At 37.4% G+C, this 24,133-nt stretch overlaps 1 long non-coding RNA gene across 1 annotated transcript in view; it reads right to left on the reverse strand.

Moving 5' to 3' along the window:
• Window positions 1-22,727, reverse strand: part of LOC140509086 (uncharacterized) — a 102,309-nt gene extending 79,582 nt beyond the window's left edge. The window contains exon 1 of the long non-coding RNA XR_011968563.1: window positions 22,625-22,727. This is a non-coding gene — a long non-coding RNA (uncharacterized lncRNA). The remainder of the gene's footprint in view (window positions 1-22,624) is intronic.
• Window positions 22,728-24,133: the final 1,406 nt, after the last annotated feature.

The raw sequence follows: 24,133 nt of genomic DNA on the forward strand, positions 1-24,133 counted from the left end.
AACTATTGCTAATAATGCCAGTTTTTGGATTTAAGAAGCTACAACAATAGTCCACATGAGAGATAATGAGGGTATTGGCTATATAAATTTAGAGAAGGAGGTAGATATAAGAGGAGTGGTCATAGTAGAAGTTATACAATTTTGCAACTGATTGCATATGGAGAGTGAAGGGGGAGTTGAAGATGACCCTGAGGTTGTAAACCTCAGGGATTAGAAGAATGGTGGTACCCTTGACAGAAACAGGGACTATTTTTGAAGATAGATGGACTTTGTGTGGGGGGGGCGGGTTAAGGAAGATAATAAGTTCTGTTTAGGATATATTGAGTTTGAGGTTTCTATTGGATCTTGTTTAAAATGTCCAACAGGTAGTTAATGAAAAAAGATTGTTGCTCAGAAGAGACTAAGCCTGGATATAGATCTGATACTCATTGGTATAGAGATGACATTTGAACCCAAGTGTGATTATTAGCAGTCATTCCACTGATATAGATGGTAAAGGTAAACATCCACCACTGGTTTTCACTGAAGCTTTTTGGATAGGTTTACTCCTAGCTTTGCAGTGTATATTTTGATTATATCATTAGCCCAGTCAGTATATCTTTTGGGAGCACAAACAAGATGTAGTTTGTACTGTCATAGGTACTCAGAGTAGATTGTAGTGAATACAGTCTTCTCCCTACATTTCCTTTTTTTCCCAGTAAGAAACCAAACCCAACAAGCACATATTCTATAGAAAGGTACATGTGTGTGTAACAGCCCATACATATAAACTCACCTATTTGTACATCAACGTATTGAGTTGTAGACAGAGATGCTAGGCTGTAGTCAGAGATATTGGGCTATGGTTTTACAGAGCTGTAGACAGATAGCAGATCAGCTTTGTGTTGGATAGTCTTTTCCTAAATAAAGAAAATATTAGTGGTCCTTCAGAAACCAATAATTTCAACTTATAGATATAATTTTTGTGTCAAAGACAATAATATAAAGGGCCAGGATACAACTCTCTACAGGTTTTTTCCCCCACTCTCCTGGCTTGTAGCCTTAATAAGAAACCAGGTGCATATGTGTGAGTATAATGTGTTAGAAAGTGTATTGAACTTGGGAAGATTTTTAACCTTTTAATTTAGTTATCTCTAAAATAAGCATAATGCTAGCACTAACTATCTTTCAAGGTTGTTGTAGGTAAACTTTTGTTAAACTTAAAGTGATATAAAATGTGAGATTTTTTAATTGTATGCTCACTCAGAGAGAAATTTATTTTCCAAGTTTGGAAAGTGTTCATTTGTTTGGTATTGGTTTTGCATACATACATACTATATACATATACACACATATTTAATATATATTTACATATATTATATTATATATATGTATGCACAAATACACATATTGGTAGTATGGTTAGCTGGCTTGGTGAAAATGGAGTTCAGGTAAGTTTACAGATATTTAGTTGATCTGTGCTAGGTACTCACTGGTACAATGGATTAAAATGCTGGATTTGGAGTTGAAGGACCTTGGTTCAAATTCTAGCTTTGCTACCTACCACCTTGAGAAAATCTTGTAACTTCTCTGGGCCTCAGTTTCCTCATCTGTAAAATGACAAAGTTGGATTTCACGACCTCTGAGGTTCATTCATCTCTAAATCTATGATCCCCTAATTAGGGCCCATTGATTTCCAAAATACTTTACAGTGAGTCCACCATCTGAAGAAATCTAGTATGCAATGGAATACATTAGAATGTATTCTACTGCACTAGAATGAGCACTTGAATGAGCTATGCTAGAATAAGCAACCGTTAGTTGCCAATTTGTATGTAAACCCCGGTCTCCATCAGGTCCCCCCTCCCTTTTATTTATTTATTTTTTACAATTCCTGTTTTGTCCTGTTATGTCCTGTGGATCAAAGTTGGAGAAGCAGAAGGATCTTTGTTGACACTTATATCTTTGTGGTCCTGCCAGTCAGGATTTTGAAAATTTCTCAGAAAAATCATTGGCAGATTTAATCTCCTTGTACCACTCCTCCTTATATGCATTATAGACAAAACCTATAAATTTTCTTTTCTTTCAGGTTGCCACTGTTCTCTTTTTGCTTCGCTTCTATAAGAAACTTTCCCTTTTCTCTCTTTTTAAAAATCCCTTCTAGTTGCCTGCCTCACCTGTCACCATACATTGCGGCAAATAAACTTTATTTTCCCAGTTACTTAAATGGGAAATGAAAGAGGAAAGTAAAAAAAAATAAAGCCTTCACCAAATAAGCATTTATTTCATTAAGTGTTATAATCTATGTGCTTAAAGGCTATATAAGTGAAATGTTTCTTCTACAAAATACAAGCACACTAAGGAAGAAATCCATTAGCAATTTAAATTTAAATGATCTGTATTTGTAACATTCACAATAGCAAAAGAAAGACACGAGATAATCAAGACTTTGAGAAGTTGGCTTCGAATTGAGAAAGAGGAAAAAAGCAGAACTAATTCCCATTTTGGAAGGGTTTTGTTTATCCTGCTTATTTGAAATCACTGCCGATAGTCTTAATTATTTTGAATAAAAATTCTTCAAATTTGGGCTGACCCACAAATTTGTGCTTACCACAAATGGTCTGGTTTCTGCATATGGACAATGATATACTGTTGGTTTATGTGTTAGCATTTGAGAGCCAGGGTGGCATACAGGATAGACAGCTGGCCTCAGAGACAGGAAGACCTGGTTTCATATGCTACTCTTTGATCCAGTAATACTGTCATCCTTCTTGTTCCTCCAACAAGACACTCCATCCACTGACTCCAGGCATTTTCTCTGGTTATTCCCCATGCCTAGAATGTTCTCTTATACATATTGCCTATGGTCCTCAGCAAGTCATTAACTTCCCAAGCAATTCCCCAAGACTATAAGTTGCAGAGAAAGTCCCCATATACATTGGCAGATAAAATTCCTTGATAGGTGTTCTCCAACACTAAAGAAATCACAGATGTAGTCCAAAGAAAAATGTGTAAGCCCACATAGTAGTACTAAAGTACATTGAGTGGAGAGTCTGGGATTGTGTTCGTGGCTTCGAGAAAACATAGTGTTAATCAATCAGTTTCTTCAATTCCAGACTCTCCTCCTTAAAAGCACATTAAGCTGTATAGCATGCCATATAATATATGTTGTAATCGATATGAAGTCTGCAAATTGCTCAGTACATCAGAAAATGTTTCTTCTCATATAGTCTGGAGTCCCATTTCAGGGAAGTAATTTCACACAAGGATGAATAATGTGATCGTACAGTGAGTTGGGGAACACTTGTACAACAAAAAGTGACAGAAGATTTGACAGAATGTAAGACCTGCATTTCTATTGGTAGATATGAAATACACAGAGGTTTCATTAGGTCAAGTGATGATTTTCAGATTGACTGGTGATTTGTCTTCCATTGGGGGTGAGAGTAGTAAAGACTTCAACTTATTAAAAAAATGGTGTTTTTTTTTCTGTTTTCTTTAATCTTTACCATTAAGATTCATTAAGATCCTGGAAGAGCCTACCCTCAGTCAAAACAGAAGCATCCCATGATTGAGAAGGCATTGGATGTAAGAGTTAAAAGTCAGGTTTTCTAACAATCACACAGCTGTGCAAAGAGTTTAATTATAAAAATTAACTATATTAAATTTATTATTAATTATATTAAATATATTAAATTGTATTAATTATATAAAAATTAATTATAAAAAGGAATAATAACATGATATACCACAGATTGAAAAGATATGAAATCACATATCTTTCCCTGAATTACAAGTAGAAGCATGAACTCAAACTATGAATTACATTGATTCTAGTATCATCAGAGAGAACTTGATTCAGCATCTTTTGTTCTCTGCACTACATTTATGAGCATCATTGCTGATGGAGATCTATTCACTAGATTATAGGATTTCAATTTCTAAACCCTATTTAATCCACTTCAATTCACTTCAATAAATATGTTGCTCATTAGAGTTCAAATGTCTAGCCAATGTTGCTGGGGCCAGTTGCTGCTCTAATGAAAGATGCCCTTAAAATTGTTAGGGTCAAATATTAAAATTATGTTTTCATATACTCTGCTTAGGGGAAAGACGTATCCCAGAAGTACTTTGCATGAGTGTGTCCTTGTGCCTTTAAATCCGCTTAACTATTGTCCATAAATTATACTTTTATCTCAGCAGCCAGGTGCCTTTGCCTTATTTGGTCATGAGGATTAGTTAGTGTGCACCAAGCTCCTTAACAGAGTTATACAAAGCAAATGATAAAGCTTCCTGGACTGGCTGTGGGAGTTTGATGTGGGAAGAATGATGCTGTTGAACACATGGAGGTAGTGAGTGAATGGAGTAACCTAGTGCCTTGGAACAAAAGTAACATCAATGGCAACAATGATTAACTTTTCTAGAGTGCTTTCAAGTGTACAAAAAACTTGTCTCATTTGAACCATAGAATAACTATGTGAGGAAGGCGTTACAGGTATGTTTATCCCCATTTTACAGGGGAGAGTTTAAGTGACTTATCCATGATCACACAGCTAGAAAAAGTCAGAGATTCAAACCTAGGTTTGTCTTTCTCCAAACCTAATAGCTTATCTGGCATTGTCTCTGTATGTTGTATGTGGTAACTGAATAATAAATGTCTGCTGACACAATCTGCTGATTAATCTCAACATCTATACATATATATATATGTATGCTGGATTAACAAAATATATTAGATTAACATTTTATTATATCATAGGAATATATTTTTTAAAATCTGTACATATGTATATAGATTTCCATCTATCTATATATCCATCCATCCATCTGTCTAACTATCTATCTATCTATCTGTCTGTCTATCTATCTATCTATCTATCTATCTATCTATCTATCATTCAGAAGAGACTAGGCCTAGATACATAGATCTAGGTCTCATTGTTATAGGGATGACAATTGAACCTAAGGGTCATTATTAGCACTCATTCCATGAATCCTTGGCCTGTAGCAGGCCTGGATCTAAGAGTAAACGATCACTGGTATTCTCTGCATTTTTGGATTGAGTTCCTTCTAGCTTTACTGAGCACATATGTTGAATATATCATCATTCAGTATATACATATTCAACGTATATGTACTGATAGATATATTTTGGGAGCCCCAAAAAGATGCAGTTCATACTATTTTAGATTATACTTGTGTATCGACATCACCATGTTTTGTTTATACACAGTTGTTTATGTGTCGTTTCTCCTACTATATTGAGAACTCCTTGAGAACAGGGACTGGGTCCTGCCTTTCTTGAATCCCTGTCTTTGTTCAGTGCCTGACATCTGTTAATAAATGTTCATTGACTAAGGACAAAGTGGGTAAATGAGTGAAATAATGAATGAGCAAGGTCTTTTTGCTGCCAATTTGAATGTTATACTCAAATTTATGTTACAGAATTGTCACCAATTTGGGGAAAAATGGAACATGAAGTTGAGGAAAATGTGTAGTAATCTGGTTGCATTTTAATGTCATACATTTGTTCATGCTGTTTGTCATGTCTGAATTATTCTGCTTTTTAGCTTTCTATCATGGGAGATGGTATAAAATGGAGGAGCCCAAATACACATATATAAAATATCCATTTGGTCCATTCTAGCCTTGGGCACAGAATTTACTCCTTAAGGTGCTGCTTTTATGATATGCAGGCAGTTCCCTAGGGAATGTGATTTCATAGGAACTGCAGGGAGGAAGAGAACATGTATTAAACACCTATTATGTGCTAAGCATTTTAGAAATGTTATTTCATTTGATCCTCAGAAAAACCCTGATAGGTAGGTGATATTGTTATCTCTGTTTTACAATTAAGGAAACTGAGGTACATAAAGATTAAGTGACTTGCCCAGGATCACACAGCTGGTAAATATCTGAGGCCAGAGTAGAACTCAGGTCTTTCTGCCTCCAGGTGAAGTGCTTTATCCACTGTGCCACCTAGCTGTTTCAGAAGCCCCATATTCAGAAAAAAAATCCTCCCCTGCTCCTGACTTAATTAAATTATATCCCTCATTCCTTAATTTGAGCCTCTGATACCCATCGAAATGAAAGTTTTTAGTCTGAGTCTTGGTCAGGAAACCAATCCATGAGGATAAACAGGAATAAATGAATAGGAAGGACCAGGAACAGATAGGGAAGAGGAATGAATTGAGAGCAGGTCCCAAATAGAGTTGTGGTCTTTAAGCAGGAGGATGATCTATAACATCTCAGGATGCAGGGATGTAATTGCAAATCCATGAAAAATGGGAATCCAGGGGATTTGGATGAGCACTACAGAGCTGGTAGCTAGAGTATTTCTTTGGATATTTTGTACTGTGAGACGTCTCCTTTTAAAGACCTCATATATGTGGTACTAGCGCTCCAACAAATATCATCTGGATCTGATGTTATGGTATCGTGAGACTTTGCATCATGTCATATGTCATAAAAAGGTAAGAAATATGTCCAAGACATCGAGCCAAGAAGGCTTCAGTGGCCTTAGAACTTGTCTGATGTAAGGCCCCCTGGAAACCTACGAACTCCAGCTAAGGTTGGAAAAAAAGGACTATTCATTCAAGGTTAATGTACAAAATAATAACAGTGTAGTTTCATAATGAATGGAGAATATGTGTCAAAAACGTGTATATTCAGTGCTAAAACATGAAACAAGTGATTTAAGAAAATGGAAAACAATGCTTATTCAAAAGTCTTAAAGATGTAAAAATGTGTTTTACTGAATAAGCCCAGTTTACATAGTAATTTTACTTTGCCCACTTAATTTGCTCTACCTTTGCTTATGTAATTTACTATATTCTTTTACAAGATGTAGTCATGTACCTAAAAGTGATTCTATCCAAATATCTCTGGAAAATGCTATTTCTAAGTAAATAACAAGTGTTAGTTCTCTCTCTTTTCCCAATCCAAGTTTAGAGTGCCTGGGGTCCCAGAAAATGTGAATCAAACATAGATGGGATTTTTTTTTCATCCACAAGATGAAACTGAGTGTGTTTCAAGACTATAAAACTTGAAATTTAAAGACTAGTGTCTATATTTTGTGCTCTTGGCAAAATGTCAGTTAAGGGGCACCTGAGGATAGCAGTTTCTGGTTTCTCTACTTCTGATTTTTCCAACTGCAAATGCTGAAAATTCCTGAAAACAGATAAGAATTTAATGACAAAAGAAATTGATTTCAAAACTCTTACTTGGCCCTGAGCCTGTTAATAAAAGAAGCTAACAATCTGGCTAGAGCCTTCATCTAAGCACTATCATCTTTTTGTGTAAAGACAAATCAATCCGCTCTTAAAAGAAGCACAGTTATTACACTGATGAAGTTACAGGTGAAAAGAAAGAGGAACTATTACATAACAAAGAAAAGACTGACAGATCATCAAGTGACATGAGTGGTATCTTTATCTATCCTGTACTGAGGGGACAGACTTTTGTATCCACAGAAACAGTTTGCTATTGATCATGTTCGTGCCTTGACCTTTCATCATCTTTAGCATTGGGCCCCAAGATTAGTGGCCATATTTTCAAGGTCCTTTGGGGGTCCACATCCACTAAAACCAGTTGCTGATGAACTCATGAATAAAAATTGATGTTTCCTATTTTCCTCTATTCATCTGAAGGACACAATTAGTTTAAGCCAAAACATTTAGTGAAATAATATTGAAAAACTACTGCATAATTTTCCCCTTATAAACCTAGAATACCATTTCCCTCTCTTCCCCCACACACTACGAGTGAGCTGTGTGAATTTGCCTAGGGACACCTGTGTGTGGAACATGTGTGTGGCCAGGACATACACATGAAAGGATGACTCATACCTCAGAAATTCCAGAACCATTGATGTCTTCTGGTGATCTTATGGTGTGTTCTCCCTAGGCCTGTTCCCTGCTGGATGTGGCATACACACTGGGTAAATTTTTTCACTAGTTGCTATTCTGTTTAACCTTATGATGACTGATGGGTTTGAAAGTATTTACTCAACCATGTTCCATGCTACAGCTTCTAAGCTTCATTTTTTTAGGGTTTCAAGTAGGTCCTATCAGCTCTGGCATGCTAAGCAATAGGGGCAAGAATTTCTATCTGATAAGGGCAAACTATAGGTTGTTTGCTATTGCCATCATATAGCCAACAAAAGTCCAGAAGAGTACTCTTATGTTAAGATACTTTTTTGACTCCTAGGTCTAGGCAGAAATTACGACTTTCTCCCAGGCAACTACCTTTAATTAGTATTAGACATTTCCAAGAGTCTCTCTGGCTTTGCATTCCAACAACTTTTAGCAGGAAAAACCAGGTAAGGTAAGGAGACAAGTTTACTATTCTTCACTCAAATAACCTTCATTTCTAACATTTTGATACACATCTGCAAGCAGTGAAACCTGTTGCTTTGAGGTAGTATCATGGCCAGTAAAAACTTTGCTGCTTACCTGCACATGAAAGAAAAATATGCTTATTCCTTTAATAAATATTTGTGAACATAGTACGATACTATGCTTAGCTTCTAACCTGTCACAACCTCTGATCTCAGGGAGTTTATGATCTTGTTAGATAGACACAACATGAAAAGAAATTAAGAAATATTACAAGATTCCAGGGCCACTTCACCCTTCATAGTACCATCTTCATATCACCTGACAGTGCCTGGAGCACAGGGTGAATATTTATAAATGCTTGTTGATTGATTGAGTGATCTAGAAAGAATTCTAATAAACAAAACAAAATATGAATGGAAACCCACTATTAAGTAAGAGTTTGACTTCAGCCAAAATCTTGATCCCTAACTTAACTGCCATTCAGATTTCTAACTACATCATGAGCTTGGGAGGGAATTGGAAAAGGACTTAAAGAATAAAATAAATAGCTTTTGCAAAGATCATATGCCTTATTCCCATGAGAAGAGTCACTTCCAAGTCCTCAGATTAAAGCCTGTTGATTTAGTATTGTCAATACAATCTGGAAAAAAAATAATTTTAGGGTAAGTTGAAGAAACTGGACATGGTTAACAAGGAGAACAGAAGACTGGGTGTAAGAGGGCAGATATTTTGCTGTCTTCAAAAATTTGAAGGACTGAAAGGATGATGGACATGGTGGGAAGAGAGCAGACCCTGAGGGAGACAGGAAGTCAGGTTCCAATGTCACTTCTAATGCACACTGCCTGTGTGACTCTGGGAAATGTCACTGAACCTCTCAGTGCCCCAAGCAAGTTCTAATGGATCTAGGTTACAGAGAAGTTGTAGATCTGCATTGTTAGAAAAAGTTCTTCTCCAGGAACTTTCTACACTGATAAAAGCTCAAGTCTGATCCAGGAAAAAAAAAAAAAAAACCAGAGCTCATGATAATGTGGAAGATAGATTGATGATTTGGACTTGTGTTTGGCCTCAAAGGACAGAACATGGAGCAATAAAGACATGGAAGTCATAAAGATTCCAATTTTGACCTATGTCAAAATCTGCCTGAAGTAGCTTTCCAAGAGTAGTACTCCCTGCTCTGAAGGACAGTAGATTCCCTACATTGGAGTTCTACATACAGTGGCTGGATGGCCGCTAGTTTGATTTTTTTAATTTTTTCCCATTAGTTACATATATTATAGTACAGATTTCTTTCAGAGCATGAATTAGAATAGACGGCTACTGAGGTTTCTCTGAATTCTCAAATTTTTTGATGCTGTGTATTATTATAAAAGCATGGCCCTAATATTTTCATTTCTATCTTTATTGTATTAGTATCTTCCTTCATCCATCCTTTTTGGCTTAGGGAAGTTACAGGCATGGGAGATGCAGACCCAAAATAATCATACCCCAATGCTCAGGGACAATAAATAAAGAAATGATTGAGTGTATCTTGTCAATGTCTGGGCCAGTGGGACATGGGACACTTGGCTAGTGCCAGGAAGGAGGAAGGAGACTAAGAGTTTTGTTCATTTTACTTGAAAAAAATGAAGTTTTCTTGGGAAATATGGTACAACAATATTGCAGACAAGCTCTTTGGAGAGGATTTGTAGTGACATGAAGACTTTGCTCAAGGCTAAGTCGCTGTATTAAAAACTTCTGATACAGATATGGTGTGGAGAAAATCAAAGAACTCAGAAGGTATGGAGTCCGTTGCTTATTAACTGTGTCACAGGCTCATTACTCTCTCAATATCTTTTAGTGCTCTCTGTGCCCAAGATATCAGGCAGCTTACAGTGCGGCCTAGCACAGAGTACTTCAACATGAATTCATATAAGTCCACAAGTAAGTGCACACAGACACACAGAAGAAGTCATCCAGTAGCAACAGAATTCTATATCCACAATAATTTACTATAATAAAGATCTCACATGGTACACTATATTTCCTTCCTTTCAAGACAGCCCCTTTTGCAATAGAAACAGAATACTGTTGTTCAGTCATTTCAGTTGTGTCTGACTCTTCATGATCCCTTTTGTGGGTTTTTTGATAAAGATAACAATGGTTTTGCCGTTCCCTGCTCCAGTTCATTTTATAGATGGGAAACTGAGGCAAACAGAGTTAAATGACTTACCCAGGATCACACAACTAGTAAGTGTCTGAGGCTGGATTTGAACTCAGATTTTCTTGAATTTAGGCCCAGTGCTCTATCCACTGTACCACCTAGATGCCCCAGAAATAGAATGGGCTAATTGAATATCACCTGCTCAGAAGCTCCACTTCTTCCTGCTTTTACCTGCAATTTGCAGACAGCTTCAGAATAAGGAAAAGAGGTTGTTAAGAGCAGTTCTTAAGGCTGTTGCCCTCAGCTGCAACCCACCAACTCCACAGCTGTTATTTTCCTTTTGAGGGACAGAGTTACATTGCTTCACTGTGTACTCTGAGAATTTGAGTGGGAAATCTCAAGCATCTTTGAAGATCCCTCTTTTTGATTATTATTCTGGGCTATTATTATCAACTCACTTCTCCTGACCCAGAAGTTATTATAAATTAATGGCTAATGGACTAATGTTTCTTTGTTTGGAACTTTTTTTAACCTTTTTTCTATTGTTATCCTTTCAGAGGACTAGATTTTGCTTGAGTCTATTCCAATTATTTCTTCTAATCTTTAAGTCCTGTCAAAAGAATTACCATCTAGTGCCCTTTTAGGAAGGAGATGAACTAAGAGATGAACTGTTGACTTTTGTACCCTGCTCTTTTATGATCTTTCTATCTGGTTTGCAGGAGTGAACTTAAAGATTTTGTCTACTGGGAATTTCTCCTTGGTCCTACACATGAGGAATCTCAAACCGCTTCATTCTTCACCTAGAGGACGGTGATTGGCTCCATATGATCTTGTATCTTTGGAGAGGTCTTTGTATTTCCGATTTCCCCTCCCAAGAAATTTTGAAATTGCTTCCTGTTAATGTCCTATTGAGGGAAGGACTCAGATCCCATCCCATTATACCTCTAACCCCCTGCAATTCGACCTGAGGGAGGAATTGATCTGCAATTCCATTAGATTGGGGTGGGGAGTAATTTGATCCAATTATCAGGGCTCACACACCAAAAATAAGAATCCCAAACATGTCAAATGGCTCTGCCATGGACACTACAGTCTGAACCTTTGTCTTGCTCTAGTCATAACATTCCTCTGTTTTTTTCAACATAGCAAGGGTAGTGTTCCATTCAAAAGATCTGAGCTCAAATCTTGCTTCTCCTACGTATTACTGCTATGTGATATAATCTTGGGCTCATTTTTCTAATCTGAAAAATAAAGGGTTAGACTAGATTATCATTAAGGACCCCTTCTACTTCTAATTCTAAATTCCCTTCTAATTCTAATTCTAGTGCTAAAAGTTCAACCTATGACCCAATGATGCTAACTCTATGCTTTCTAGCTCTGACAAGTTAGATAATCCTAAATCAATACAGATTATGTTGAACTCAGTGATGCCAACAGTGAACTCTGTCATTTTCAGGTAACCTTCAGCTTCATGAATCAAGGTTTCAGTGATATCTCCCTTCTTTTTTGGTTCTAATCCTTGTCCCACTTCTAAACTAATTGGCTGTCATCCAGCTAAAGGAATATGTCCAGGAGACTAGTGAGAGGTGATTGCCCTGCCACTAAGACATAAGTTCCTAACGTAACCCCTTAAAGATTTTAATTAATGTTGTCTCTTCCCAAGCTCAAGTAGCTCTCAATTGGCAGAATTTATTTATGTAGGCAAGCAATAATATCTTTCTTTGCCATATACCTAATAGTATAACCAAACATTGTTAGGCATTCTGCCTTAAAATATTGGTTATCTCCAAATCAGGGATTAGCTACTTTTTTCCATTAGAAAAATTGCTCAATCCATTATGCTCCATCTAAATTTTTCTCATAATATAATCTTCACTTGGAAGGTCTATTGCCATGGTCCATGACTGAGTCTTGAATATTAGTTCACAATAACCTAAGAATAGCTGTGTTTGTTTAAGTTACTGCTAGAACTTGTGCAAGAGTAGAAAGTTATCCTATATCAGCTGCAAAGTCACCATAGCCTGGAGTGCAAATAGAGTGAAATGTAGTCACTTCTATGAGATACTTCTGAAATGTCACAAACTGAGCAACCCCTCTCTTCCCTGTAGCGTCTGTGCTATTCTCCCAGTCCCTGAGTAACTTTCATTAGACTCTTATGAGAAGGAACTATATTGGAGGGTGCTCTACATGGTGCTGGTACAGTATTACTGTCAGAAAGCCATGACCTTTGATTCAGGCATACCTAAAAGAATATAAAGGTTCAGGAGACATTGTCAAGGATTCAACTTGTTGCTAACAGACTCATTCATGACCAGCCAGACATTTCATTCTTCACTTGCAAAATACCTAGGTGAGCACACAGCATGGGGCAATACCCAAGACTTCATGGACATACACACACACACACACACACACACACACACACACACACACATACAGACAGACAAACACAAAGCTGAACACAGAGATACTCACAGAGATCCACTGAGGCATTACAAACACTCTTGCAGCTGGCATTATCGGTTATGAAGAGTTCTCATTTGGCATATATTCTCTCATGTCTCCCTTGATAAACAACTCTGAAACAGTAGTATTGTGGGCCAACCTAAAAACACTAACCCAGATTTTCTGCTTCGCTTGATGCCTGCAGGCACCTTCAGAGTAGGGAAAAGACAAGTGTAGTCCTCTGGGCTATTGTCTATAGCTTTTATTTCCTACCTGCATATCTCAGCTGCCCAGACTCTCTTATAGTGGTAAAGGAAAGATTGCTTATTCCTTCAGGCTCTGAATATAGGTATTTTATAGGCTTCAAATCTCTGCCACTTTAGCATCCTTGCCCTTCAATTGATTGGAATTTTTCAAAGAATGCAAACTTTATTATGTGTGTGGTGAAAATCTACAAACTTTGAAGCTAGTCTAAAAATATGGAACTCACAGGGGACAGTGGGAATAGAAGAACAAAAATGGCATTAAATTTGTTTTTCTGTCTGCTGTCTGAAAAATTTAAGTGAGAAAGTTTAGGCATGTTGAGTGGTTATGGTGGTGAGATGTTTTGAAATAGACCATTGCTAATTGGGTTTGGAAGAAGTAAGCATCTTGATTTGGAATGCCACCAAACTGGGAAAAAATGTGTTTTGTTTTTTTAATTCATCTGTTCTCTTGCCACAGTATTACAAGGTGAAGCCATGATGAAAATAACTAAGTGAAATTCATGCAAGTAATTCAAGAAGGAAAATCTCATCACCAGTTAATGGAACCAGGATTTTATTTATACATAAACATAAGGCATATTGAATGCAAAAGATAACGGGAAAGGACTTCTATATTTAACAGATAAGAGTTATTTGAAGGGTAAGAAAACAACCTCTAGTTTTCAACTTTCTTATAAAATACGCTATTGTCTCCCCCATCTAGTTCTTTCTTTATACTAAAAAAAATTACAATTTTCTCTCAATATTTTAGAACATAGAGCTTAAGATTATCAGCAGATTCAACAGACCTTATCCACAGGACTTGCTGTACCTTTATAAAATCAACATACATTAAATAGTGTTTTGTGTCAATGAATGAGATCAAATGTGAACATATGTAAAGTATTTTTCCAACATTGAACCATGAATGATGCTGCTGCTGCTGTAACATCATGTAATGTTCATGTTAATGTAACATTCATGAAATTCCAAAGAAAAATGTGAATTTTTATATGTCTGTGGTCTTCAATTGTCTTTCTGTCCCTAGCAATAGAGGTGCCAGGCCCTTCAGGAAAGTTCCTTCCTGTTATAACTTTTTGACTTGTTTCCTTAACACATCAATTTGTCCTTTTTGTGGGATTTGCTACTTGTAGAAATGAGAGGCGTTTAGGTTCATTGGACCATGGAAAACCCTTCAGGTTTAGTGATGAGTCTTCAGCATTAGGTCAATAATAAACACTGTTGCTGTCCATCCCTCACAGGACTAATCCTCATTAAAGATGCCAGGTGTGGGCTGGCTCAGTCAAGGTAATGGATACCAATAGACTGAACCTAGTCAATTTCCTCTAATTGTGCCACCATATAGCTAGAAGGTTATTATAGTTGCCTTGTGAGAGACAAACAACCATTCTAATTCAAATGGTCAAGAGCAACGGGTGTAAGTATTTCAACCAGCAGGGCTCCTCAAACTGTCCTCAATGTTATAGTATCCAGGAAATGACTCTCAGCATTGGTTTCATTTAAATCAAATAAAATGCCCAGGTTAGGCAGTGAGCAATCCTTTAGTTCCAAGCTATTGAGGCCAAATTTTAGTTGGTTTAAATTAAGGTCTGCCATTCATGTTAGAACATGTTGCTATGATCGCTACTATAGCTAATAGCCTTTCAGGATGGATAATTTTTCTAGGAAGCTCACAAGAGTTTTAGTTCATTCCTTGAGTCATAAATAAATAAAGCTAAAATGGGTTCCAACAGAATTAGTGCTGGAAATGAAATATAGATATAAAAGTTATTTATAACTAGAGTAATAACCAGAGCCTTTCATTTAATTAGTCCATGGTTTATAACCAGTCATTTTATTCTATATGCAAACTACGATTGCATTAAGACTAAAGGAAATTATTTAAATGTTTGCTGGAAAAAGTTAAGACATCCAAATACATATTCCTGGCCTCGCTGTTTTAAGATAGCAACCCATATGTGGTCTCCCCTTTATGTTTCAAATTTTTGGGATTTGAGCCAGTATATGAATATTAATAAAAATAAAAATGAAGCAAAATAATTTACTTATCACTTGTTGGCATCCTTGATATAAACTATATGAATCTTTCTGCCAAGGGTCCAAAGGTATCATATGGCACACTGGCATTCTAACACTTTAATGCCAGGATGGGTAATTCTTTTTTTTTTCCTCTCAAGGACCATCAACTCAGAAAAAAAGATCAATTAAGTGTCACTGACAAATGAGGAAACACCAACATTAGGGTCGTTTTTTGAGATTTTTGTTGACGTAGTTTTTGTTTTGATAATGAAAAAGCAAAATGTTTCATTCTCTATTATGCCTTTTCTTTTTTAAAAAAAATAATAGAAGATACATTTACTCTATATTATTGTCAATGAAATGGGTAGATAGGCATGAGGAAAGGATAGGCATGGAAGAAAGAGAAGAGAGAGGAAAAGTATATTTTCAGGCCATACATAGGGAACAGGGAGTGAGACAGTGAAAAGAGAAAAGCCAATATTTCGACCAGGAAGAAGTAAGTACAGATGTTTAGAGGGATGGTTTGCTTCCTCTGCATTTGGAGGTGGTTGGCTTGACTGTGATAATCAGTTGCACTTGACCTACAATGATTTCAGCTTCTCTTCACTACAGGAACGTAATGCTCATGGCTCTGGCCTCTTGGACCAGTGATTCTCCTGCCAGGGAGCTTCCAATGAAGATTTTATGTTGCCCATTAGGAAAGTCTCTCCACAAGAGACCAAGCTTGGCCTCCTAACTTGCCCAATCCTCCCCCCACCATTTAGACAAAGGGGTTTTTTGCATTAAAAGAACAAAGGGTTCTTTTTAATATTAAACAAAGTCTAAAAGTATATTTTATTGTATGCTGTATTTTGTCTTATTTCCCATAGACATAGGTCTCCATTAGTGACTACTTTCATATTTCATACATTGCTTTGAAAATATTTTAATTTTCTCATTTTCATCTCTATGAAGTCCTACTTTAATTCTTCATTGTGTGATGGAAGTGATTCATAGGTGTCTAGTGGAATGGAAACTGGCAGCTTCTACCAACCTGAAAAATGGGAACCATACCAGTTCATAATTACATTTCTTTACAGGTGATGAAAAGAGAAAAGAAGATATCCTTTTCAATTCAGAACAGGGAAATGTGACCCTGCTGTATTAATCATGGGGAAAGTGATGACAAATTGATTTTCCAGTACATGAATGCATTCTAGTTTGTGTAACGGAAAGGTAGGATCACATACTGGTCAGTGACTTCAGGACTTTGACTCTCTCATTTCACTTAGAAAAGGACTAGTTTTCCAATTTATGCATGATTATATCAATCATAGCATGAAGGCAGTTTACTGGTGGTTGAAGAGAGGGGAATGCTAATCTGAATTTCTGCTTTCCATCAGACTTTTTCCTCCAGTGTTATGTTACATTCACAATTACAGAATGACACTGCACTAGAGTCAGAGGACTTGGGTTTCAATTCTACCTCTGACTTACATGGCTTTGGGCAAGTCACTTTAACTCTCTTGGCTTTGATTTCCTTATATTTAAAACTAGAATTTTGGATTAGATTTCTTTTGAGGTTCCTTCTAACTCTAGAAATAATCCTATATTTGAGAATCAATCCATTCTCTGCGTAGGTCAGTGATTTAGCAATATGAGCTGGAGAAATGATTGACATTAATGGCTAAGAGTAAAAGATGTCCAATGACCAGAGAATCTCTGGGGATATCTCAGGTATCTCTCAGATGATCTTGACCAGTGAATAGAGAGCTGGAGCAGAACTACCAGGGGGTGTAGTAGGAGGAGAAGAGAACAAATTTAGCTGTTTATAAAGGTGGTCTGACATGAGAACAGCAAAAATGAGAACAGCATGGGAGAAGGAGATGGGGAATCAGGTGCATGAAGAATAGTCAAGTCAACAAGCATAGGTTAAGTGCTTGCTATGTACCAGGCACTACTGAGAATACAAATACAAGCAGAAAGAAAGACATCCTTTGTCCTTAAGGAGCTTACATTCAACACATTAAACTGAGGTGATATACCTGAGCAGAGGCATAAGTGGAGAAAATCCAGAGAATTAAGGGTGGACACCAGAGAATAATAAAGACATGGTTGGCCTAGGAACTTTCCTTAAACAGGAGGTTCTGGGATTAGAGGAAAGGACTGCAGGGTTAGAATGTATTGGCAATGTGAGAAGGTCAGGATTCATGGGCAGAGTGAACTTGCTGGGTGACAAGGCTGCTGTGGCATGATGGAAAAAGTCTAGATGGTCAGAAATAAAGCCTGGAGAAGAATTTACTACTCAAAAAGACACTGGAAAGGTCACATGGCAAGAACGACATATGGCAAATCACAGCATTACAGAATCTAAAAATGTTGGTGTGAGTACAAGCAACATGGGATTTTTTTCTTGGAGTTCAGTTTCCCAGGCTCAGGTTAAATTGTAAATATCTGAAGGATTAATCTCCTTTGAACCCTAGTAATTCACAGCTGTGCTGAGTCAGGACATGTATAGGATGTTTAGATGTTATTAAGAGAGCCCCCCTCCCCCACTACAAATGTAAACCTTAATGTTTGTGCTCTCTCTCAGTCTGGTAATGTATAGGGAGAGGAGATCTCTGATACCAATCCTTGGGAAAACACTAGAACACTGGACTAGAAAAGTATGGGGTTTAGTGAGACTGGGATAGTTGTCTGTTGTTTTCCACTTGTATTATTTTGCTGTGCTGAGAGCTCAGACTAGAGTGACCCCTCTCCATGTGAAGCTGGGAAAGGATGAACTGCCCCAGAATTGGGGTGGTGTGGGCCAGAGACAGGAACTAGAGGCAGGAGTCTCTGGAGCCTGCTGTGCCTGGACCCAGGCAGGAGCAGGGAGAGCTGAGAATGGAGCAGTCACTTCCCCCTTGAGGTGAGACACGGAGCAAGAGTGGAGAGTTGCCTACTTATGAAACCAGGCAGTAGCTGAGAGTGTTTGGCTCCTGAAACTGTAGGAGGAGGAATCCTGGAATTTGAGACTCAGGAGATGGAGGCTTTGCAGCAAGGTAGGAGCAGTGTGTGTGATTTCCTGCTGCATTTTTCTGGGATGAATTGGGATGGGGGTGGAGTGGAGGGTGGAGCTATCTGTGGTGGGATGGGAGAAGGGCTGTGGCCCCCCCCCCCCGGGGACCACCCAGTTGGCTTTGTTACGCAGATGACCCTCAGGACTTGAAAGAGGAAGCTGGAGTGGGGTTAGGACCTGGACCCTTTGGCTCATTAGAACCTGCCTGCACCTGAGAGTGCCAGGTGGGAGCCTACAATAATGGGGTGGGGAGATGTACCCCCCAAGAGGACTTTACTTGGACACTCTGGATTGAGGGGATTGTAACCTATTGTGACCTAGGGGTGGAGTGTGTTGTATTATCTGCTACCCTTGGAGAGGTGTTGTGTTAAGAAAAGACCTTGGCCTGGGATCCCCTGATTGTTTAAACAACTATTTTGGGATTATATTATGTTATATACTATTGTGAATGCTTTTGTGTCTGTTTAAGGTCATGTGGTCACCTTGGTAATAAATTGTTAAGTTGTTATTATGATTTGTGAATGCTTTAGTTTCTTCAAGGTTTAGTTTTGTATAAATAGAGTGCTCATTATACTTCATGATTCAACCCTAAATATATTCACAGTAGCTGCCCTCAAGTGTGCTGAGTTGCTTGGCATTACAGTTGGGGACCTCAGAGGCCATCTATCTAACAAAGAAGTCCTTCTATCACCTTCAAAAAACATCCAGCCTCTGCTTGAAGACTTCCAGTGGGGGAAGATGCATTTGTCACCTCAGGAAGCCTATATCACTTTGAGATAGAACTGTTATAAAATTTTTCCTTACATCAAGCCAAAATCCATCTCTCTACATATTTCACTCGTTGCTCTTAGTTCTTCCCTCTGGGGCCAAGAAGAATAAATATAAATCTTCTACCATATGATAGCATTTCATATGCTTGAAGACATTTATCACAGGTCTATAGCTAGAAGGGAATTCAGACATCATCTAGTCCAGCTCTCTGATCTCTGGGCTAGACATCCTCAGTTGCTTTAATTAATTCTCAGCTCACTGCATTTTAAGTTTCCTCGACATCCTGATTATCCTCCTCTGGACATACTTTTCAATGTGGCATCCAGAACTGAACACCATACTTCCGATGTGGCTGAGTCAGGTAAGATTATAGTAGTACTTTGAGCACTCTGGCATTCAAACATGTCAGCATCTTTCTGGACCCTAGTACTTAGTGAAAGCTTAAGAATTTGATAATTTAAAGACAGTCTAATAGCCTTATTAAATTTGTATTTCTCTAGCTAGCTCCTTTAACTTTAATCTCTGTATTATATTAGATCAATTCCCTGAACTATTTTTAAGGATTCCTAGAGTTCTGCCTAATATATTGGTAGAGTCTGTGTAAGTAAATTTTGATACTAGAAAAATCTAAACAAACTGGAATTATAGAGGGATCGGTGTCAAACATGAGACCTACAACAATCCTGAATGCTGCTAGAACTAGATTAAAATGTAACTGGGAAGTGTTTAGCAAAATAAGTGAAAATACCATATAATATGGACAACATTACATTTAAAAACTAAGTCAGTATGTTGCCTCACAGTGATCCTTATATATGGCTTAAAGGTGCCCATTTTTATTTGACTTTGACACCACCAGTCTGTGGTACTATTTATGAAACTCCTGGAATGAGATCACGGTAATGCCTTTCATTATCCTTTTCTGGGCTAAAGATTCTCTCTCTTCACACAATAACTCTATCCTTTCCAATATCCATTCTCTGTTTCCCATATGTCAAATCTATACCCCTTAGGCACATGAGTATTTAAGACACATGTATTCCTCTTCTCCTTGTATATGTACAAATATATACATGTTTACACATGCACATAAACAGTCCTTCTATGTATAGAAATATGTACATGTATAAACATGTATGTATGAATATTACAAGGCCACTCTCAAGGTCTCTCTGAAGAACTTTGTAACTGACTGCATTCCAAGGGAGACGCTGATACAGAACAACCCACTATGGGGTGCCCTCATTGAAGAAGGTGCTATGCTCTATTAGCAAAGTAGAATTAAAGTAGCTCAAAAGAAATATGAAATGTGCAAATTTAGAGTATCCACCCCAAATGTTCACATGGACTATTTGTGGCTGATCTATGGTAGAGTATTTTGAGCTCATATTGGTCTGGTCAGCCACAGTCAGACACACTGCAACTTAACTCTAACATAGTCATGACATTTTGATTCTCTTTGAGAATGAAGGACAACAGCCACTAACTGTGTATGTATACGTACCCATGCAAACATGCCAGCATCCTCTTTCAAACACCCACAATCTGTCTTCATACTTTCATCTTGCTCAATGTATCAGTTCACTATCCCTGTAATTCTGGAATTTAGATACTTCATTCCCTGACTACAACTTCCATGTAGACATTGTCTTCATGTTGTCTTTTCCCCTTATCTTATAAGCATCTAAAGTGCAGGGACTATCCTATTTTTATATTTATATCTTCAGTGCTTTGACTAGTGCTTAATGCATAAGGCTTAGCAGCTATTTTTTCATTCATTTTTTCATCACCCTATCACCTCTCATAATATGTCTCCATCACAACTCAGTCCCCTTCATATCTTCTCCTCTTTCTCATCCCACATTTGCTGTGTCTGACATGTAAAATTGAGATTCATCATCCTACCACCTTGTCTTATAAAAATACACTGTAGACATTTCTCAGATTGTGTCTCTCACACAGACACAGACACACATACACATTGCAATCTTTCCTCTAGAATTATATGTTTAATATCCTCTACTAATCCCTTCATATACCATGTATGAACATGCATCTATGTTACCATCTTCATAATCCTTCTTATCAATTTTTTCAATATTCTTTGGTTTTGTGATAATTTTTTAATGTTTTGAAACCAGGAATTCCATTTCCCCACCCAGATCCCATAAATCAAAATTTAAGGGTTCCATCACAATAATTTAAGCTTCAAAGTATATATTTCAGGATACATTAACTAGATAAACTCTATTAGATAATCAGGGTTATAAGAAGATAATGATATTTCTGCCCCCTACACAGCTGCCTTCAATGAGTTAAGATTTAATGTTATAACCTTTGATTTTATGGAGGGTAGAGAGGAAGAGAGTGTAATTGAAGTGTGTCTGTCTTTTTGCAAAACTATGGTTGAAGACAATTTTGTCACCTACTCAACATCCCTTAAGGAAGGATCAGTATGATAAATTCCTTCTTGAATCCAGTGCCAGGAAAAAGTGAGTCTTTCCAGATAAATGTGCATGCCTTATTTTATCAGACAATGGGGATGATATCACCCAATATATTTCTCTTTTCTCTTTAGCTGCCAGGAAGGTCAGAGTTAAGTACAATCCTTAACTATAGTAATGAAGTCATTCTAGGTTTCTGGTAATATCTATTTTTCTGCTCTGTGTAACTGCTGAATTGCTTTATTTTTGGTTTTAATTTGTATGGTTATATATATTTTAACCTTGTATGTTGCCCTAAATAATTTTTGGAAACAAATTAGACATAAATCATAAAACATTCAAGACACACAAAAGCTATTTCCCACCCAGTTCTCATTCCCTCAGACTTCACTCCACTCTGATTTTAGAGCATTGTATTACTCTTTTTTAAGGTAAAAACTTGCTAAAATCTTTCTCTTCTAGAGTATGAGCTCCTTGAAATATTTTCCTGAGGGGAAGCTACATGGCACAGTGGATAGAGCACCTGGCCAGGAGTTAGGAGGATCTGAGTTTGAATTTGGCTTCAGATACTTCCTAGCTATGTGAACCTGGACAAGTCACTTAGTCCATATTGACCCCCCAAAAAGAAAAAGAAAAAAGTCTTCTACTTAGGCCTCTACTCCATCCTGAGTTTTTACCCTCAAATCACCAAAAACCTGCTCCTTAAAACTTTTGCCCCACAGATATAGATTACAGTCTCAGAAAAAAGAAAAAACTCAAATCTGTTCTATCCAATAGCTTGCCACAATCCCCCAAAGATGGGCTATTTGCCCAGGATGCATTGCAACCAATGTGCATCCAAGCTCCTTCTCACAGATGGGCCTCCCTGAAAACTAATCCATGATCAAGGCATATTGAGTCAGCATCCATTTAAAAATATAGCTTAAGAGCCTGTACTGATGTGTTTCTTTTACCAAGGAGCCAGAAAGCAAATCATTTCAAAGTAAAAGACATTTACTTAGCAGCATAGTAAAATAAGTAACAATAAAGATCCCTGCATATCCTTTCTCATAGGTTATGGTGTCATCCTTAGGAGAGGAGATGTAAACCAGTAACACCCCTGGGCAAGTAACATGTATGGAGGCAGCACACATGAAAGGAACTCACATAATCAATAAACTTACAAAGCCAAGACAACTCACACTGCTGTGATGGCACCCCCACTACAATCCTTCTCAATTTTCATGACTAATGCTTGTTTCCTTGTGGAGTCATGAGATCCTCTGGTGATGTCATCCATCTGTGAACTGCTTTGTCCACACAGCTGGGCTTCAGCTATTCTTTCTTGTCAAATGCATTGCTTTCTCCTGGAATCTCTGTTGAATTGCTCTCACCAGCTGCTTCCACTGAACTGTTCTCTACTGCTTTCTTCTTTGGTCCTTACTGATCTAGCTTTTCCATTGTTCTACTCTCTGCTGCTCTTCCATCATCTACTGGTCTTCAGTTACTATGTAGTTTCTTCTTCCATGATAGGGGTATTTGTCCATTAGATATAACTCCTCTACTGCTATTCTAATCATCTGTCTTAAATTCTTGTTTAAGTTATGATAGAAACATTATTTTCAATGCGTTTTATATTTCTAGTCACTTGTCTGAAGCCCTGAAAATTATCTCAGGAGCAAGACCAAAGGGGCAAGGTAGAACTGGGGACCTTTACCCTAATTTCACCCAGTAACCAAATTATCCCACTCTTTACACTAAAGATCCCACCAAACTTGCCTTCATGTAATCTGATCAGCATAGATCTTATTGCCGCAGGTAGCCATCATCAGATCTCTTTCCTCTGGCAATCTGACTACCTTCCTTCCAGTCCTCCTGTCTGGGACAAGGAGGTTACCTATGGGACACTGAAATCTATGTCTTCTTATGGAAATTATCCTCCACATATACATACAATACAGCTTTTCTAGGTTAATTATAGGAAGTTGACACACCTGATAGAAAATTAAAAAAAAAAACAACTTGATAAAGAGTAGTTGAAATTTGAAAGTCTTCTTTGAAGAGAAACTGGGAGTAGGGAGTCTATAGGTCTTTCACAGATGTTACAGTATAATAAGTATATTTTTACTGTTAGAGAGCATTGGTGAGGGCTTTGTTACATGAAGAGATGAGTCATTTGCCTCATCTATGATTTTTGAAAAGTCATCTTCATATTACCCTTCTGGGATATTAGTTCAACAGAATATCTGAAGTAGGCATATAAACCAGTAGAATTCCTCAACTCTCCAAGTATTATGGAACTATTGCAAACAGCTAGTGAAAAGAGCATAATTTCACAGCATATTTTTAAAGAATTGTGAAAAGAAAGAATTGTGGATTTATTGTCCCTATGACTAACTACTAAGGGGAAAATTAAGTGCACATGAACTACACATGACTGAGGTGGAATTCTTCATCAGGTAAATGTTGAAATTCTTAAATGCAGTTTTTTTTTCCTTCAGTAGGATCATATTCCTGAAATTATAGTAAAAATAAATGAGAAAATTATTGAGAGTGCAAATATTTGCTGGGCATGTAAGTTTTCATCAATATGTCAAAGGCAAAAAGGGATGAAGAGGCATGTAAGAAAATGCCAAAATAAGTTTATGAATCTTATGAGCCTTACCATAGGCACTGCTCTAGAGTTTACAATGATGCAAAATATTATAGAG

Source organism: Notamacropus eugenii, chromosome 5 (assembly GCF_028372415.1).
Source record: "Notamacropus eugenii isolate mMacEug1 chromosome 5, mMacEug1.pri_v2, whole genome shotgun sequence".
In the NCBI taxonomy this organism is placed as follows: Eukaryota; Metazoa; Chordata; class Mammalia; order Diprotodontia; family Macropodidae; genus Notamacropus; species Notamacropus eugenii.